Raw genomic sequence first — 16,270 nt, 5'->3', positions numbered from 1 at the left:
TCAATGGAATGGAATGTAATGGAATGGAATTCAATGGAATGGAATGGAATTCAATGGAATGGAATGGAATGGAATGGAATGGAATGGAATGGAATGGAATGGAATTCAATTGAATGGAATGGAATTAAATGGAATCGAATGGAATCGAATGGAATCGAATGGAATCGAATGGAATGGAATGTAATAGAATGGAATCAACCCGAGTAGAATGGAATGGAATGGAATGGAATGGAATGGAATGGAATGGAATGGAATGGAATGGAATGGAATGGAATGGAATGAAATTCGATGGAATGGAATGGAATGGAATCGAATCGAATGGAATCGAAAGGAATCGAATGGAATCGAATGGAATGGAATGGAATAGAATGGAATCAACCCGAGTAGAATGGAATGGAATGGAATGGAATGGAATGGAATGGAATGGAATTCAATGGAATGGAATGGAATGGAATGGAATCGAATGGAATCGAAAGGAATCGAATGGAATCGAATGGAATGGAATGGAATAGAATGGAATCAACCCGAGTAGAATGGAATGGAATGGAATGGAATGGAATGGAAAGGAATGGAATGGAATGGAATTCGAATGGAATGGAATGGAATGGAATGCAATGGAATGGAATTGAACGGAATTCAATGGAATGGAATGGAAAGGAATGGAATTCAATGGAATGGAATGGAATTCAATGGAATTCAATGGATTTCAATGGAATTCAATGGAATGGAATGGAATGGAATGGAATGGAATTCCATTGAATGGAATGGAATCGAATGGAATGGAATGGAATGGAATTCAATGGAATGGAGTGGAATTCAATGGAATGGAATGGAATGGAATGGAATGGAATGGAATTCAATGGAATGGAATGGAATTCAATGGAATGGAATGGAATGGAATGGAATGGAATTGAATTGAATCGAAAGGAATCGAATGGAATAGAATGGAATCGAATGGAATGGAATGGAATAGAATGGAATCAACCCGAGTAGAACGGAACGGAACGGAACGGAACGGAACGGAAAGGAATGGAATGGAATGGAACGGAATTCAATGCAATGGAACGGAATTCAATGGAATGGAACGGAATGGAACGGAATGGAACGGAACGGAATGGAATGGAATGGAATGGAATCGAATGGAATCGAATGGAATCGAATGGAATCGAATGGAATGGAATGGAATGGAATGGAATGGAATGGAATGGAATGGAATGGAATTCGATGGAATGGAATAGAATGGAATCAACCCGAGTAGAATGGAATGGAATGGAAAGGAATGGAATGGAATGGAATGGAATGGAATGGAATTCGAATGGAATGGAATGGAATGGAATGGAATGGAATGGAATTGAACGGAATTCAATGGAATGGAATGGAAAGGAATGGAATTCAATGGAATGGAATGGAATTCAATGGAATTCAATGGAATGGAATGGAATGGAATGGAATGGAATGGAAAGGAATGGAATTCCATGGAATGGAATGGAATCGAATGGAATGGAATGGAATGGAATTCTATGGAATGGAATGGAATTCAATGGAATGGAATGGAATGGAATGGAATTCAATGTAATGGAATTCAATGGAATGGAATGGAATGGAAAGGAATGGAATGGAACGGAATTCAATGGAATGGAATGGAATGGAATGGAATTCAATGGAATGGAATGGAATTCAATGGAATGGAATGGAATGGAATGGAATGGAATGGAATGGAATTCAATTGAATGGAATGGAATGGAATGGAATAGAATGGAATCAACCCGAGTAGAATGGAATGGAATGGAATGGAATGGAATGGAATGGAATTCAATGGAATGGAATGGAATGGAATGGAATGGAATTCCATGGAATTCCATGTAATGGAATGGAATGGAATGGAATGGAATGGAATTCTATGGAATAGAATGGAATGGAATGGAATCAACACAAGTAGAAAGGAATGGAACGGAACGGAACGGAACGGAACGGAATGGAATGGAATGAACCCGAGTAGAACGGAATGGAATGGAATGGAATGGAATGGAATGGAATCGAATGGAATGGAATGGAATAGAATGGAATCAACCCGAGTAGAACGGAATGGAACGGAATGGAACGGAATGGAACGGAACGGAACGGAACGGAACGGAATTCAATGGAATGGAATGGAATGGAATGGAATGGAATGGAATTCAATGGAATAGAATGGAATGGAATGGAATGGAATCGAATGGAATCGAATGGAATGGAATGGAATTCAATGGAATGGAATGGAATGGAATGCAATGGAATGGAATTGAACGGAATTCAATGGAATGGAATGGAAAGGAATGGAATGGAATGGAAAGGAATGGAATTCCATGGAATGGAATGGAATCGAACGGAATGGAATGGAATGGAATTCAATGGAATGGAATGGAATTCAATGGAATGGAATGGAATGGAATGGAATTCAATGTAATGGAATTCAATGGAATGGAATGGAATGGAAAGGAATGGAATGGAACGGAATTCAATGGAATGGAATGGAATGGAATGGAATTCAATGGAATGGAATGGAATTCAATGGAATGGAATGGAATGGAATGGAATGGAATGGAATGGAATGGAATTGAATGGAATGGAATGGAATGGAATGGAATCGAATGGAATCGAATGGAATCGAATGGAATCGAATGGAATGGAATGGAATAGAATGGAATCAACCCTAGTAGAATGGAATGGAATGGAATGGAATGGAATGGAATGGAATGGAATGGAATGGAATGGAATTCGATGGAATGGAATGGAACGGAATGGAATGGAATGGAATGGAATGGAATGGAATAGAATTCTATGGAATGGAATGGAATGGAATGGAATGGAATGGAATGAAATGGAATTCCATGGAATGGAATGGAATCGAATGGAATGGAATTCCATGGAATGGAATGGAATCGAATGGAATGGAATGGAATGGAATTCTATGGAATGGAATGGAATTCAATGGAATGGAATGGAATGGAATGGAATTCAATGTAATGGAATTCAATGGAATGGAATGGAATGGAAAGGAATGGAATGGAACGGAATTCAATGGAATGGAATGGAATGGAATGGAATTCAAAGGAATGGAATGGAATTCAATGGAATGGAATGGAATGGAATGGAATGGAATGGAATGGAATTCAATTGAATGGAATGGAATGGAATGGAATAGAATGGAATCAACCCGAGTAGAATGGAATGGAATGGAATGGAATGGAATGGAATGGAATTCAATGGAATGGAATGGAATGGAATGGAATGGAATTCCATGGAATTCCATGTAATGGAATGGAATGGAATGGAATGGAATGGAATTCTATGGAATAGAATGGAATGGAATGGAATCAACACAAGTAGAAAGGAATGGAACGGAACGGAACGGAACGGAACGGAATGGAATGGAATGAACCCGAGTAGAACGGAATGGAATGGAATGGAATGGAATGGAATGGAATCGAATGGAATGGAATGGAATAGAATGGAATCAACCCGAGTAGAACGGAATGGAACGGAATGGAACGGAATGGAACGGAACGGAACGGAACGGAACGGAACGGAATTCAATGGAATGGAATGGAATGGAATGGAATGGAATGGAATTCAATGGAATAGAATGGAATGGAATGGAATGGAATCGAATGGAATCGAATGGAATGGAATGGAATTCAATGGAATGGAATGGAATGGAATGCAATGGAATGGAATTGAACGGAATTCAATGGAATGGAATGGAAAGGAATGGAATGGAATGGAAAGGAATGGAATTCCATGGAATGGAATGGAATCGAACGGAATGGAATGGAATGGAATTCAATGGAATGGAATGGAATTCAATGGAATGGAATGGAATGGAATGGAATTCAATGTAATGGAATTCAATGGAATGGAATGGAATGGAAAGGAATGGAATGGAACGGAATTCAATGGAATGGAATGGAATTCAATGGAATGGAATGGAATTCAATGGAATGGAATGGAATGGAATGGAATGGAATGGAATGGAATGGAATTGAATGGAATGGAATGGAATGGAATGGAATCGAATGGAATCGAATGGAATCGAATGGAATCGAATGGAATGGAATGGAATAGAATGGAATCAACCCTAGTAGAATGGAATGGAATGGAATGGAATGGAATGGAATGGAATGGAATGGAATGGAATGGAATTCGATGGAATGGAATGGAACGGAATGGAATGGAATGGAATGGAATGGAATGGAATAGAATTCTATGGAATGGAATGGAATGGAATGGAATGGAATGGAATGAAATGGAATGGAATGGAATGGAATGGAATGAAATGGAATTCCATGGAATGGAATGGAATCGAATGGAATGGAATTCCATGGAATGGAATGGAATCGAATGGAATGGAATGGAATGGAATTCAATGGAATGGAATGGAATTCAATGGAATGGAATGGAATGGAATGGAATGGAATGGAATGGAATTCTATGGAATGGAATGGAATTCAATGGAATGGAATGGAATGGAATGGAATGGAATGGAATCGAATCGAATTGAATCGAATGGAATCGAATGGAATAGAATGGAATCGAATGGAATGGAATGGAATAGAATGGAATCAACCCGAGTAGAACGGAACAGAACGGAACGGAACGGAAAGGAATGGAATGGAATGGAACGGAATTCAATGCAATGGATCGGAATTCAATGGAATGGAACGGAATGGAACGGAATGTAATGGAATGGAATGGAATGGAATGGAATGGAATGGAATGGAACGGAATGGAATGGAACGGAATGGAATGGAATGGAATTCAATGGAATGGAATGGAATGGAATGGAATGGAATCGAATTGAATAGAATGGAATCGAATGGAATAGAATGGAATCGAATGGAATGGAATGGAATAGAATGGAATCAACCCGAGTAGAACGGAACGGAACGGAACGGAACGGAAAAGAACGGAACGGAAAGGAATGGAATGGAATGAACCCGAGTAGAACGGAATGGAATGGAAGGGAACGGAATGGAACGGAAAGGAACGGAACGGAACGGAACGGAACGGAATTCAATGGAATGGAACGGAATGGAATGGAATTCAATGGAATGGAACGGAATTCAATGGAATGGAATGGAATGGAATGGAACGGTACGGAACGGAACAGAACGGAACGGAATGGAATGGAATTCCATGGAATGGAATGGAATGGAATGGAATTCAATGTAATGGAATTCAATGGAATGGAATGGAATGGAATGGAATGGAATGGAACGGAATTCAATGGAATGGAATGGAATAGAATGGAATCGAATGGAATCAAATGGAATCGAATGGAATCGAATGGAATGGAATGTAATAGAATGGAATCAACCCGAGTAGAATGGAATCGAATGGAATTCAATGGAATGGAATGGAATGGAATGGAATGGAATTCAATGGAATGGAATGGAATGGAATGGAATCGAATGGAATCGAATGGAATCGAATGGAATCGAATGGAATTGAATGGAATGGAATGGAATGGAATGGAATGGAATTCGATGGAATGGAATGGAATGGAATGGAATGGAATGGAATGGAATGGAATGGAATGGAATGGAATGGAATTCCATGGAATGGAATGGAATTCAATGGAATGCAATGGAATGGAATGGAATGGAATGGAATCGAATCGAATTGAATCGAATGGAATCGAATGGAATAGAATGGAATCGAATGGAATGGAATGGAATAGAATGGAATCAACCCGAGTAGAACGGAACGGAACGGAACGGAACGGAACGGAAAGGAATGGAATGGAATGAACCCGAGTAGAACGGAATGGAATGGAATGGAATGGAATGGAATGGAATGGAATGGAATCGAGTGGATTGGAATGGAATAGAATGGAATCAACCCGAGTAGAACGGAATGGAACGGAACGGAACGGAACGGAATTCAATGGAATGGAACGGAATGGAATGGAATTCAATGGAATGGAACGGAATTCAATGGAATGGAATGGAATGGAATGGAATGGAATGGAATGGAATGGAATTCGATGGAATGGAATGGAATGGAATTCAATGGAACGGAACGGAATTCAATGGAACGGAACGGAATGGAACGGAATTCCATGGAATGGAATGGAATGGAATGGAATGGAATGGAATGGAATTCAATGGAATGGAATGGAATGGAATGGAAACGAATGGAATCGAATGGAATCGAATGGAATCGAATGGAATGGATTGGAATAGAATGGAATCAATCCGAGTAGAACGGAACGGAACGGAATGGAACGGAACGGAAAGGAATGGAATGGAATGGAACGGAATTCAATGCAATGGATCGGAATTCAATGGAATGGAACGGAATGGAACGGAATGGAACGGAACGTAATGGAATGGAATGGAATGGAATGGAACGGAATGGAATGGAACGGAATGGAATGGAATGGAATTCAATGGAATGGAATGGAATGGAATGGAATGGAATGGAATGGAATGGAATGGAATTGAATCGAATGGAATCGAATGGAATAGAATGGAATAGAATGGAATCGAATGGAATGGAATGGAATAGAATGGAATCAACCCGAGTAGAACGGAACGGAACGGAACGGAACGGAACGGAACGGAAAGGAATGGAATGGAATGGAACGGAATTCAATGCAATGGAACGGAATTCAATGGAAAGGAACGGAATGGAATGGAATGGAAAGGAATGGAATGGAATGGAACGGAATGGAATGGAACGGAATGGAATGGAATGAAATGGAATGGAATTCAATGGAATGGAATGGAATTCAATGGAATGGAATAGAATCGAATGGAATGGAATGGAATGGAATTCAATTGAATGGAATGGAATGGAATTCAATGGAATGGAATAGAATGGAATGGAATGGAATTCCAAGGAATGGAATGGAATGGAATGGAATTCCATGGAATGGAATGGAATGGAATTCAATGGAATTCAATGGAATGGAATTCAATGGAATTCAATGGAATTCAATGGAATTCAATGGAATTCCATGTAATGGAATGGAATGGAATGGAATGGAATGGAATTCAATGGAATAGAATGGAATGGAATGGAATCAACACAAGTAGAAAGGAATGGAACGGATCAGAACGGAACGGAACGGAATGGAATGGAATGAACCCGAGTAGAAAGGAATGGAATGGAATGGAATGGAATGGAATGGAATGGAATCGAATGGAATGGAATGGAATAGAATGGAATCAACCCGAGTAGAACGGAAAGGAACGGAATGGAACGGAATGGAACGGAACGGAACGGAACGGAACGGAATTCAATGGAATGGAACGGAATGGAATGGAATTCAATGGAATGGAACGGAATTCAATGGAATGGAATGGAATGGAATGGAACGGAACGGAACGGAACAGAATGGAATGGAATTCCATGGAATGGAATGGAATGGAATGGAATTGAATGTAATGGAATTCAATGGAATGGAATGGAATGGAATGGAGTGGAATGGAATGGAATGGAATGGAATTCAATGGAATGGAATGTAATGGAATGGAATTCAATGGAATGGAATGGAATTCAATGGAATGGAATGGAATGGAATGGAATGGAATGGAATGGAATTCAATTGAATGGAATCGAATGGAATGGAATCGAAAGGAATCTAATGGAATCGAATGGAATCGAATGGAATGGAATGTAATAGAATGGAATCATCCCGAGTAGAATGGAATGGAATGGAATGGAATGGAATGGAATGGAATGGAATGGAATGGAATGGAATTCAATTGAATGGAATGGAATGGAATGGAATCAAATGGAATCGAATGGAATCGAATGGAATCGAATGGAATGGAATGTAATAGAATGGAATCAACCCGAGTAGAATGGAATGGAATGGAATGGAATGGAATGGAATGGAATGGAATGGAATGGAATGGAATTCGATGGAATGGAATGGAATGGAATGGAATCGAATGGAATCGAAAGGAATCGAATGGAATCGAATGGAATGGAATGGAATAGAATGGAATCAACCCGAGTAGAATGGAATGGAATGGAATGGAATGGAATGGAATGGAATGGAATGGAATGGAATTCAGTGGAATGGAATGGAATGGAATGGAATCGAATGGAATCGAAAGGAATCGAATGGAATCGAATGGAATGGAATGGAATAGAATGGAATCAACCCGAGTAGAATGGAATGGAATGGAATGGAATGGAATGGAATGGAATGGAATTCGAATGGAATGGAATGGAATGGAATGCAATGGAATGGAATTGAACGGAATTCAATGGAATGGAATGGAAAGGAATGGAATTCAATGGAATGGAATGGAATTCAATGGAATTCAATGGAATTCCATGGAATGGAATGGAATGGAATGGAATGGAATGGAATTCCATGGAATGGAATGGAATCGAATGGAATGGAATGGAATGGAATTCAATGGAATGGAATGGAATTCAATGGAATGGAATGGAATGGAATGGAATGGAATGGAATGGAATTCAATGGAATGGAATGGAATTCAATGGAATGGAATGGAATGGAATGGAATGGAATGGAATGGAATCGAATTGAATCGAATGGAATCGAATGGAATAGAATGGAATCGAATGGAATGAAATGGAATAGAATGGAATCAACCCGAGTAGAACGGAGCGGAACGGAACGGAACGGAACGGAAAGGAATGGAATGGAATGGAACGGAATTCAATGCAATGGAACGGAATTCAATGGAATGGGACGGAATGGAACGGAATGGAACGGAACGGAATGGAATGGAATGGAATGGAATCGAATGGAATCGAATGGAATCGAATGGAATCGAATGGAATGGAATGGAATGGAATGGAATGGAATGGAATGGAATGGAATGGAATGGAATGGAATTCGATGGAATGGAATGGAATGGAATGGAATGGAATGGAATGGAATGGAATTCAATGGAATGGAATGGAATTCGATGGAATGGAATGGAATGGAATGGAATGGAATGGAATGGAATCGAATGGAATGGAATGGAATAGAATGGAATCAACCCGAGTAGAACGGAATGGAACAGAATGGAACGGAATGGAACGGAACGGAACGGAACGGAACGGAACGGAATTCAATGGAATGGAACGGAATGGAATGGAATTCAATGGAATGGAATGGAATTCAATGGAATGGAATGGAATGGAATGGAACGGAACGGAACGGAACGGAACGGAACGGAATGGAATGGAATGGAATTCAGTGGAATGGTATGGAATGGAATGGAATTCAATGGAATGGAATTCAATGGAATGGAATGGAATGGAATGGAATGGAATGGAACGGAATTCAATGGAATGGAATGGAATGGAATGGAATTCAATGGAATGGAATGGAATGGAATGGAATGGAATGGAATTCAATGGAATGGAATGTAATGGAATGCAATTCAATGGAATGGAATGGAATTCAATGGAATGGAATGGAATGGAATGGAATGGAATGGAATGGAATGGAATGGAATGGAATTCAATTGAATGGAATCGAATGGAATGGAATCGAATGGAATCGAATGGAATCGAATGGAATCGAATGGAATGGAATGTAATAGAATGGAATCAACCCGAGTAGAATGGAATGGAATGAAATGGAATGGAATGGAATGGAATGGAATGTAATGGAATGGAATGGAATGGAATGGAATTCAATTGAATGGAATGGAATGGAATGGAATCGAATGGAATCGAATGGAATCGAATGGAATCGAATGGAATGGAATGTAATAGAATGGAATCAACCCGAGTAGAATGGAATGGAATGGAATGGAATGGAATGGAATGGAATGGAATGGAATGGAATGGAATGGAATGGAATGAAATTCGATGGAATGGAATGGAATGGAATCGAATCGAATGGAATCGAAAGGAATTGAATGGAATCGAATGGAATGGAATGGAATAGAATGGAATCAACCCGAGTAGAATGGAATGGAATGGAATGGAATGGAATGGAATGGAATGGAATTCAATGGAATGGAATGGAATGGAATGGAATCGAATGGAATCGAAAGGAATCGAATGGAATCGAATGGAATGGAATGGAATAGAATGGAATCAACCCGAGTAGAATGGAATGGAATGGAATGGAATGGAATGGAAAGGAATGGAATGGAATGGAATTCGAATGGAATGGAATGGAATGGAATGCAATGGAATGGAATTGAACGGAATTCAATGGAATGGAATGGAAAGGAATGGAATTCAATGGAATGGAATGGAATTCAATGGAATTCAATGGATTTCAATGGAATTCAATGGAATGGAATGGAATGGAATGGAATGGAATTCCATTGAATGGAATGGAATCGAATGGAATGGAATGGAATGGAATTCAATGGAATGGAGTGGAATTCAATGGAATGGAATGGAATGGAATGGAATGGAATGGAATTCAATGGAATGGAATGGAATTCAATGGAATGGAATGGAATGGAATGGAATGGAATTGAATTGAATCGAAAGGAATCGAATGGAATAGAATGGAATCGAATGGAATGGAATGGAATAGAATGGAATCAACCCGAGTAGAACGGAACGGAACGGAACGGAACGGAACGGAAAGGAATGGAATGGAATGGAACGGAATTCAATGCAATGGAACGGAATTCAATGGAATGGAACGGAATGGAACGGAATGGAACGGAACGGAATGGAATGGAATGGAATGGAATCGAATGGAATCGAATGGAATCGAATGGAATCGAATGGAATGGAATGGAATGGAATGGAATGGAATGGAATGGAATGGAATGGAATTCGATGGAATGGAATAGAATGGAATCAACCCGAGTAGAATGGAATGGAATGGAAAGGAATGGAATGGAATGGAATGGAATGGAATGGAATTCGAATGGAATGGAATGGAATGGAATGGAATGGAATGGAATTGAACGGAATTCAATGGAATGGAATGGAAAGGAATGGAATTCAATGGAATGGAAAGGAATTCAATGGAATTCAATGGAATTCCATGGAATGGAATGGAATGGAATGGAATGGAATGGAATGGAATGGAATGGAATTCAATGTAATGGAATTCAATGGAATGGAATGGAATGGAATGGAATGGAATGGAACGGAATTCAATGGAATGGAATGGAATAGAATGGAATCGAATGGAATCAAATGGAATCGAATGGAATCGAATGGAATGGAATGTAATAGAATGGAATCAACCCGAGTAGAATGGAATCGAATGGAATGGAATGGAATGGAATGGAATTCAATGGAATGGAATGGAATGGAATGGAATGGAATTCCATGGAATTCCATGTAATGGAATGGAATGGAATGGAATGGAATGGAATTCTATGGAATAGAATGGAATGGAATGGAATCAACACAAGTAGAAAGGAATGGAACGGAACGGAACGGAACGGAACGGAATGGAATGGAATGAACCCGAGTAGAACGGAATGGAATGGAATGGAATGGAATGGAATGGAATCGAATGGAATGGAATGGAATAGAATGGAATCAACCCGAGTAGAACGGAATGGAACGGAATGGAACGGAATGGAACGGAACGGAACGGAACGGAACGGAACGGAATTCAATGGAATGGAATGGAATGGAATGGAATGGAATGGAATTCAATGGAATAGAATGGAATGGAATGGAATGGAATCGAATGGAATCGAATGGAATGGAATGGAATTCAATGGAATGGAATGGAATGGAATGCAATGGAATGGAATTGAACGGAATTCAATGGAATGGAATGGAAAGGAATGGAATGGAATGGAAAGGAATGGAATTCCATGGAATGGAATGGAATCGAACGGAATGGAATGGAATGGAATTCAATGGAATGGAATGGAATTCAATGGAATGGAATGGAATGGAATGGAATTCAATGTAATGGAATTCAATGGAATGGAATGGAATGGAAAGGAATGGAATGGAACGGAATTCAATGGAATGGAATGGAATTCAATGGAATGGAATGGAATTCAATGGAATGGAATGGAATGGAATGGAATGGAATGGAATGGAATGGAATTGAATGGAATGGAATGGAATGGAATGGAATCGAATGGAATCGAATGGAATCGAATGGAATCGAATGGAATGGAATGGAATAGAATGGAATCAACCCTAGTAGAATGGAATGGAATGGAATGGAATGGAATGGAATGGAATGGAATGGAATGGAATGGAATTCGATGGAATGGAATGGAACGGAATGGAATGGAATGGAATGGAATGGAATGGAATAGAATTCTATGGAATGGAATGGAATGGAATGGAATGGAATGGAATGAAATGGAATTCCATGGAATGGAATGGAATCGAATGGAATGGAATTCCATGGAATGGAATGGAATCGAATGGAATGGAATGGAATGGAATTCAATGGAATGGAATGGAATTCAATGGAATGGAATGGAATGGAATGGAATGGAATGGAATGGAATTCTATGGAATGGAATGGAATTCAATGGAATGGAATGGAATGGAATGGAATGGAATGGAATCGAATCGAATTGAATCGAATGGAATCGAATGGAATAGAATGGAATCGAATGGAATGGAATGGAATAGAATGGAATCAACCCGAGTAGAACGGAACAGAACGGAACGGAACGGAAAGGAATGGAATGGAATGGAACGGAATTCAATGCAATGGATCGGAATTCAATGGAATGGAACGGAATGGAACGGAATGTAATGGAATGGAATGGAATGGAATGGAATGGAATGGAATGGAACGGAATGGAATGGAACGGAATGGAATGGAATGGAATTCAATGGAATGGAATGGAATGGAATGGAATGGAATGGAATGGAATCGAATTGAATAGAATGGAATCGAATGGAATAGAATGGAATCGAATGGAATGGAATGGAATAGAATGGAATCAACCCGAGTAGAACGGAACGGAACGGAACGCAACGGAAAAGAACGGAACGGAAAGGAATGGAATGGAATGAACCCGAGTAGAACGGAATGGAATGGAAGGGAACGGAATGGAACGGAACGGAACGGAACGGAACGGAACGGAACGGAATTCAATGGAATGGAACGGAATGGAATGGAATTCAATGGAATGGAACGGAATTCAATGGAATGGAATGGAATGGAATGGAACGGTACGGAACGGAACAGAACGGAATGGAATGGAATGGAATTCCATGGAATGGAATGGAATGGAATGGAATTCAATGTAATGGAATTCAATGGAATGGAATGGAATGGAATGGAATGGAATGGAATGGAACGGAATTCAATGGAATGGAATGGAATAGAATGGAATCGAATGGAATCAAATGGAATCGAATGGAATCGAATGGAATGGAATGTAATAGAATGGAATCAACCCGAGTAGAATGGAATCGAATGGAATTCAATGGAATGGAATGGAATGGAATGGAATGGAATTCAATGGAATGGAATGGAATGGAATGGAATCGAATGGAATCGAATGGAATCGAATGGAATCGAATGGAATTGAATGGAATGGAATGGAATGGAATGGAATGGAATTCGATGGAATGGAATGGAATGGAATGGAATGGAATGGAATGGAATGGAATGGAATGGAATGGAATGGAATGGAATGGAATGGAATGGAATGGAATGGAATTCCATGGAATGGAATGGAATTCAATGGAATGCAATGGAATGGAATGGAATGGAATGGAATCGAATCGAATTGAATCGAATGGAATCGAATGGAATAGAATGGAATCGAATGGAATGGAATGGAATAGAATGGAATCAACCCGAGTAGAACGGAACGGAACGGAACGGAACGGAACGGAAAGGAATGGAATGGAATGAACCCGAGTAGAACGGAATGGAATGGAATGGAATGGAATGGAATGGAATGGAATCGAGTGGATTGGAATGGAATAGAATGGAATCAACCCGAGTAGAACGGAATGGAACGGAACGGAACGGAACGGAATTCAATGGAATGGAACGGAATGGAATGGAATTCAATGGAATGGAACGGAATTCAATGGAATGGAATGGAATGGAATGGAATGGAATGGAATGGAATTCGATGGAATGGAATGGAATGGAATTCAATGGAATGGAACGGAATTCAATGGAACGGAACGGAATGGAACGGAATTCCATGGAATGGAATGGAATGGAATGGAATGGAATGGAATGGAATTCAATGGAATGGAATGGAATGGAATGGAATCGAATGGAATCGAATGGAATCGAATGGAATCGAATGAAATGGATTGGAATAGAATGGAATCAATCCGAGTAGAACGGAACGGAACGGAACGGAACGGAACGGAAAGGAATGGAATGGAATGGAACGGAATTCAATGCAATGGATCGGAATTCAATGGAATGGAACGGAATGGAACGGAATGGAACGGAACGTAATGGAATGGAATGGAATGGAATGGAACGGAATGGAATGGAACGGAATGGAATGGAATGGAATTCAATGGAATGGAATGGAATGGAATGGAATGTAATGGAATGGAATGGAATGGAATGGAATTGAATCGAATGGAATCGAATGGAATAGAATGGAATAGAATGGAATCGAATGGAATGGAATGGAATAGAATGGAATCAACCCGAGTAGAACGGAACGGAACGGAACGGAACGGAACGGAACGGAAAGGAATGGAATGGAATGGAACGGAATTCAATGCAATGGAACGGAATTCAATGGAAAGGAACGGAATGGAATGGAATGGAAAGGAATGGAATGGAATGGAACGGAATGGAATGGAACGGAATGGAATGGAATGAAATGGAATGGAATTCAATGGAATGGAATGGAATTCAATGGAATGGAATGGAATCGAATGGAATGGAATGGAATGGAATTCAATTGAATGGAATGGAATGGAATTCAATGGAATGGAATAGAATGGAATGGAATGGAATTCCAAGGAATGGAATGGAATGGAATGGAATTCCATGGAATGGAATGGAATGGAATTCAATGGAATTCAATGGAATGGAATTCAATGGAATTCAATGGAATTCAATGGAATTCAATGGAATTCCATGTAATGGAATGGAATGGAATGGAATGGAATGGAATTCAATGGAATAGAATGGAATGGAATGGAATCAACACAAGTAGAAAGGAATGGAACGGATCAGAACGGAACGGAACGGAATGGAATGGAATGAACCCGAGTAGAAAGGAATGGAATGGAATGGAATGGAATGGAATGGAATGGAATGGAATCGAATGGAATGGAATGGAATAGAATGGAATCAACCCGAGTAGAACGGAACGGAACGGAATGGAACGGAATGGAACGGAACGGAACGGAACGGAACGGAATTCAATGGAATGGAACGGAATGGAATGGAATTCAATGGAATGGAACGGAATTCAATGGAATGGAATGGAATGGAATGGAACGGAATGGAACGGAACAGAATGGAATGGAATTCCATGGAATGGAATGGAATGGAATGGAATTGAATGTAATGGAATTCAATGGAATGGAATGGAATGGAATGGAGTGGAATGGAATGGAATGGAATGGAATTCAATGGAATGGAATGTAATGGAATGGAATTCAATGGAATGGAATGGAATTCAATGGAATGGAATGGAATGGAATGGAATGGAATGGAATGGAATTCAATTGAATGGAATCGAATGGAATGGAATCGAAAGGAATCTAATGGAATCGAATGGAATCGAATGGAATGGAATGTAATAGAATGGAATCATCCCGAGTAGAATGGAATGGAATGGAATGGAATGGAATGGAATGGAATGGAATGGAATGGAATGGAATTCAATTGAATGGAATGGAATGGAATGGAATCGAATGGAATCGAATGGAATCGAATGGAATCGAATGGAATGGAATGTAATAGAATGGAATCAACCCGAGTAGAATGGAATGGAATGGAATGGAATGGAATGGAATGGAATGGAATGGAATGGAATGGAATGGAATGGAATGGAATGGAATTCGATGGAATGGAATGGAATGGAATGGAATCGAATGGAATCGAAAGGAATCGAATGGAATCGAATGGAATGGAATGGAATAGAATGGAATCAACCCGAGTAGAATGGAATGGAATGGAATGGAATGGAATGGAATGGAATGGAATGGAATTCAGTGGAATGGAATGGAATGGAATGGAATCGAATGGAATCGAAAGGAATCGAATGGAATCGAATGGAATGGAATGGAATAGAATGGAATCAACCCGAGTAGAATGGAATGGAATGGAATGGAATGGAATGGAATGGAATGGAATTCGAATGGAATGGAATGGAATGGAATGCAATGGAATGGAATTGAA

This window comes from Gorilla gorilla, chromosome 18 (genome assembly GCF_029281585.2).
Source record: "Gorilla gorilla gorilla isolate KB3781 chromosome 18, NHGRI_mGorGor1-v2.1_pri, whole genome shotgun sequence".
Classification (NCBI taxonomy): domain Eukaryota; kingdom Metazoa; phylum Chordata; class Mammalia; order Primates; family Hominidae; genus Gorilla; species Gorilla gorilla.
This window is presented reverse-complemented; position numbering follows the sequence as displayed.